The following is a 6,644-nucleotide window of genomic DNA, read 5'->3' on the forward strand; positions in this document are numbered from 1 at the left end:
GAGACAGAGAGAAAGGTCTTCCTTTGCCGTTGGTTCACCCTCCAATGGCCGCGACGGCCAGTGCACTGCGGCGGGCGCACCATGCTGATCCAATGGCAGGAGCCAGGTACTTATCCTGGTCTCCCATGGGGTGCAGGGCCCAAGGACTTGGGCCATCCTCCACTGCACTCCCTGGCCACAGCAGAGAGCTGGCCTGGAAGAGGAGCAACCGGGACAGAATCCGGTGCCCCAACCGGGACTAGAACCCGGTGTGCTGGCGCCGCAAGGCGGAGGATAATATTTTTCTTTTTTATCTTTACTGTTTTATTTTTTATTACATTCAATAATTATTGATTTTTATATATAATAATATTTAACATTTTACCATATTTGTTTCATTAAAATATCATATATTATGCATGTATACATTTTTGAAGGTGGAGTGGACATATTACTGTCAGATAATATAGAACTCATGGTGCGATCACAAAATTAGTAAAGAAAGGTATATTATTGTGAAAGGGGTAAAATTCAGTGAAGGTAGCATTGATAAATATCTGTATATCAAATACTATGATATCCACATGTCCCACACAATTTTTATACTACAAGTATATTAAGCTCCTCATACAAAAGAAGAAATGGTATTTATATTTCTGTATCAGGTTTATTTCACTCAGCATTATGGCCTCCAATTCTATCCATTAGGTTGCAAATGTCATTGTTTCATTCTTTAACATCTGAGTAATATTCTACTATGTACACATATACATATATATATATACACACACTAAGTTTCTACATTTATTTGGTCTTGAAGGAAATCTGGGTTGATTCCATGCCATTGCTATTGCAAACAGTGTTGAAATAAACATAGGCGTATGGGTATATTTTTCATTTCTGGACTTTGTTTCCTTCATATGTAGCAAGGTCATAGAGTAGAATAACTTATAGTTTTACAGGAAATTCTATGTGGTTTTTCATAATGTTGTCCTAATTTGCATTCCCACGAACAGTGTCTTGGGTTTCCTTTTCTCCACGACGTCATCAGCATTTAGTACTTTGACTTTTTGACAACAGCCATTACGTTGGAACCCCTTTGTGGTTCTTATTTTCATTTCCCTGAGGCCTAGTGATATTGAGCATTTTCCATGTGTCTGCTGCTCATCGGCAACTCTTACTTGAACAATCTATATTCATACCCTTTGCCCATTTTAACTGGATTGTTTGATTTAATTGTTGTACTTCTTGCAACTCCAGTATGTTTTCTATGTGGCGTTTTGTAAGGCCTCAGATATTTATATTTTGGTCTTACATTATACCATTGTTTTAAACTCTAGCTTCTTAGTGACTATCTTGAATGCTCTGGGTAGATTATAATTGCCCAGAACTCCTTTACTTTTCCTTTATATTCTAATTTTTTAACATAAGTATATTTTTTTCTTATTTTACTGGGTATATTTTCAATACAATATGGAATAGTAATGACTTCTAATCTCTAAGCTAATATTTCATGGATTTCTGATTCTCCTAAAAACTATTATTTTCACTGATACAAAACCAAAAAGCTGGACTGTCTAGTGGAACTGATACAAAGCCCAGCAGAGCTGTGGAGGAGGTCACACATGTCTCTACATTAGGTGAAATCACACACACAACACGTGAACACATACAGAAAACTTGTACTTACTTTTAATTTTAACGTTAAATTAGTTTTCAATAGGCTCACTGTGACTTGCAGGTACAATTCTAAGATCATACTGCTATCCCTTCCCCCTCTTCCTCCTCCTCTCTCCCTCCTACCCTCCTTCCTGCTCCCTGTTTCTCAGTTTTTGAGATAACATATTTTAAATTTACATTGCAGTAAAAAGGCTAATACTTCACCAAATAAGAAGTTTCACAAGTAAAAAGCAAAAAGAACCTAGTTTGGTGGGAATACAGATGATGGTTATTAACAAGAATTAAACAGAAAAATGACCATTTCACCAATATACAGTAAATTTTAAAGTAATCACAGATCATTACAGCTAGAGTACTGTGTCATTATTAACCATTGGTTTGATACATATATCTTTAAAATGGTGAAAAATAGGTTTAATCTACAGTTTAAGTGTAATAGATTAAAATTCCTAGTTTTGCTAACTGACCTGTAAGATAATAAGACACCCACATTGAGGGCAGTTGAGTGAAGATTCATAGAACTGTAATTCTTTTCTAACTTCTTGAGAGTTTTTAAGTATTTCAGATAATTTTTAAGGCGAGAGAGCTCAATGTAGCCAGAGGTGGGTGAGTGGGTGGATGTGCGCAGGGGGCTCGTGGATCGCATGTGAGGTCAGCAGCCAAGGACACTGTGGAGCCCCCACGAGATCCAGGAAGGGATGAGAGGAGCCTGCGTGGCGCTGCAGTGACTCCTCTGTCTCCTCCTGGGATGCCTGACCAGCTCAGAGGGAGGCTGACCAGAGCCAAGAACCTGTGTTCAGGGCAGACATGAACAGAGGCATGGCACCCACCCACCCGCCCACCTCCACAAACGTCCCCTTCCCTGTGTTCTAGGCATGGTATTGATAACCAGCGTTACTACAGGTTGAATATGCCTTATCTGAAATGCTTGGGACAAGAGTGATTCAAATTTTCTTTTTCTTTCAGATTTTTTTTTAATTTTTGTATGCTTTTCTTTTTTTTTTAACTTTTATTTAATGAATATAAATTTCCAAAGTACAGCTTATGGATTACAATGGCTTCCCCCCCATAACGTCCCTCCAACCCGCAACCCTCCCCTTACCCACTCCCTCTCCACTTCCATTCACATCAAGATTCATTTTCGATTCTCTTTATATACAGAAGATCAGTTTAGCATACATTAAGTAAAGATTTCAACAGTTTGCTCCCACACAGAAACATAAAGTGAAAAATACTGTTTGAGTACTAGTTATAGCATTACATCTCAATGTACATCACACTAAGGACAGAGATCCTACATGAGGAGTAAGTGCACAGTGACTCCTGTTCTTGACTTAACAAATTGACACTCTTGTTTATGACATCAGTAATCACCCTAGGCTCTTGTCATGAGCTGCCAAGGCTATGGAAGTCCCCTGAGTTCACTGACTCTGATCATATTTAGACAAGGCCATGGTCAAAGTGGAAGTTCTCTTCTCCCTTCAGAGAAAGGTACCTCCTTCTTTGATGACCCGTTCTTTCCACTGGGATCTCACTCACGAAGATCTTTCATTTAGGTGTTTTTTTTTTTTTTTTCCCCAGAGTGTCTTGGCTTTCCATGCCTGAAATACTCTCATGGGCTTTTCAGCCAGATCCGCATTCCTTAAGGGCTGGTTCTGAGGCCAGAGTGCTGTTAGGACATCTGCCATTCTATGGGTCTGCTGTGTATCTCACTTCCCATGTTGGATCATTCTCTCCCTTTTTTATTCTATCAGCTAGTATTTGCAGACGCTATTATTGTATATGTGATCCCTTTGGCTCTTAGTCCTATCATTGTGATCAATTGTGAACAGAAATTGATCACTGGGACTAGTGAAATGGCGTTGGTACATGCCACCTTGATGGGATTGAATTGGAATCCCCTGGTATGTTTCTAACTCTACCGTTTGAGGCAAGTCAGCTTGAGCATGTCCCGAATTGCACATCTCTTCCCTCTCTTATTCCCACTCTTACATTTAACAGCGATCACCTTTCAGTTAAGTTTCAGCACTTAAGAAGAATTGTGTATTGATTATAGTATTCAACCAAAAGTATTAAGTAGAACAAACAAAAAAAATACTAAAAGGGATAACATATCAAGTTGCTCATCAACAGTCAGGGTGAGGGCTGATGCAGTTACATGCATAATTAAATATGCTGGACATGGGATCCAAGTCTAAACATGAAATTTATCTGTCTATCATGCACAGCTTATACACATAGCCTACAGGTAATTTCATATAATGTTCTTTAGTGAACCTACTTTTGACTACAACACAGAACACAAGGCCAGCTATGGTATTTTGGCATCTGTGACATCAGGCTAACATGCAAAAAATTCATTTTGGATTTTTGAGCTGGGGATGTTCAACATGTATATTCATTGCAATTGTTATCAAAGCAACTTTTGTGTATTTGTTAATAGTTTTGTTTTACAGGACTACCATATGTGGTTCTTACATAAGTCATCTTTTTTATTTCTGTATTTTGATTATTTCCATATTTATTTTTCTTTCCTTAATCAGTAGTCCCAGAATTTATCCTATTTCTCTTTCTAATTAATAAAGTTCTGGTTTAGAAAACCTCCTCCAGTACTCTTATTTTTTCCCTTGCTTTCATTATTCTTTTTCTTGATATTTCCTGAATATATTCCTTTCTAAACTTTTAAAGTAGAACTCTTGGTTAATGTGTTTCTAATCTGTCTTGTTTTCTGATAGATGTGCTTAAAGCAGAATGAATAGCAGTAGTCAGGGCCCAAGGACACGTGCAGAGGAGACAATGTCCATGCCGAAATCCAACTGGTGCCAGTGTAACCTGTGAACTCTGCATTGGGGGCAGCCCAAAGTCAGCAAGAACTTTCTCTTCTAAACCTACAGGGCCTATGTGATTGTCTTCCAATAGTTACATTTACTCAAGAGAAGAAGATAGCTCCTTTTTTGATAATTTTTTTGCAACTGTATCAGGATTTGGTGACCGATTGTAGGTACAACGTGGACAATTCCCAATTGTAGGTTTACAGCATGCTTTAACTCAAAAAGCACTCTCCAGTTTTTGTTTTAGTGCACTGACCTCTCATTTTGTATTGTTCTTTATATGTTTTGAAAGTTTTTGCTGGTGTAATAACATCATGTCTATCCTTTCTCCTGTTCCTGCCTTCTCTCCCAAAATCCTAGCACTACCTTTCATACCAACCACCTTCCTTATTTTCTTACATTGTCTTCTCGGAGTTCTGGTTGTCCACGCTTGCTTCATCTCTAATCTGTATTCTTCACTAACAAAAACACTGTGTATTTACTTATTTTTAATATCACTTTCAACAATAATATTATTTAATGCTTTTCTGAATCTTTCCTTTCATTAACTTTTTAAATTTATTCTTTTTAAAGGAGGAAGACCACTGTTCTTCAGGATTATGAATGAGGGCCATAAACAATAATCAAATCTTGTGTCTTGTTTTGTAGTATTCTTGTTTTATTTAATTTTTGTGAAATTTCAAAACAGGTGGTATACAAAATAAATGTTCTTATTTAAAATTAAATGTGACTTCTATTCACTTAGTGATAGTTTACCTTTCTATTTCTCTTTTTTTAAAGATTTATTTTATTTGTTTAAAAGTCTAAGTGACAAAGATGGAGGGACAAAGAGACATCTTCCACCCATCCACATTAAAAGAGTTACAGAAATGGGCTGTGGAATGGTGGGCACATATTCTGAGAAATGTGCCATTGGGTGATTTCTCCACCTGTGGACACAGTGTGCCTACATGGCACAGGTCAGTCACTGCAAGTGGCTTCTCAACACAATGAGAGACTAGACAAAATTTAAGATGCCACCAGGTAACTTGGTACATTGCTTTACAGGAATTATTGTTATAAGTAGGAGTGCATACTAAAATAAGGACAAAAACATCAGAAACTCATATAGAAGTACTGCAATCATTTGTTTTGATCATCAATTATTAGGCCCTATAAAATAATATATACTAGGCTTTCATGCAACTGGCAGCATAGTATGTTTATTTATAACAGTCAATCACATGTATAATGCATTGCACTTGACATGATAGCTTTGACATTGCAGGGCAACAGAAATTTTTAAAAATGTTAATTCATTTATTTTAAAGAGTGATGAGAGAGAGAGAGAGAAAGAGAGAGAGAGGAGAGAGAGAGAGAGAGAAATCTGGCTCATTCCTCAAATGGCCTCAACGGATGAGGCTGCACCAGACTAAAGCCAGGGGCCTGGAACTCCGACAGGGCCTACCACATGGGTACAGGGCAGTCTTCTGCTGCTTCCTGGGCACATTATCAGAGACTGGATGGGAAGCAGAGCTTCCTGGACTCTAACCGGTGCTCATATCAGCATCATAACTCACTGAACCATAGCACCAGTCCCAACCCTTTTATTTTTAATATCACAAAATATTTCATATGATTTTGTTAGTTTTTGATACTTGCTAATCATTGAGCAAAAAGAAGCCTGTGGTTGATGTTAGTGATAGCTCAAATTAAGTATGAGAGTCTTCTCTCACCTTTCCATTGAGTGCTATTAGCTTTGCATCCTGAACTGGAGGAAGAGAAAAGTTATGAGAAGATGGTGTTGGACTTGGAGGAAGTTTCAGTGTTTGAATTTTACCATAGTCAAGGAAGTTACCTCTGTGTTAAAGTCATTACCTCAATAACCAGCTTTCATCATCTTCAAGTATAGCCGAAGATCCATTCAACTTAAGATTGAAAGAATTAAATTCTGTCTATGGATTCAAGGGAAATAAACACAAGCTCTGGATGGAAATTATGTGAAACTGTGTGTTTTTCATAAATGGCAATACTTTCTATATATGCCCCATGAGTGTGGAGCATTAGAAGTTACTCAAAGTTGCATGCTATACAACATAATCAAGACTGTCTAGTGCTTATAGAGCAATTTTAGCTGAGGGCAAATGCATTTGGAAGAACAAACACACGTAACAA

The sequence above is a fragment of the Oryctolagus cuniculus genome, chromosome 5 (assembly GCF_051225735.1).
Source record: "Oryctolagus cuniculus isolate XC-2025 breed Fujian yellow rabbit chromosome 5, ASM5122573v1, whole genome shotgun sequence".
NCBI lineage: Eukaryota > Metazoa > Chordata > Mammalia > Lagomorpha > Leporidae > Oryctolagus > Oryctolagus cuniculus.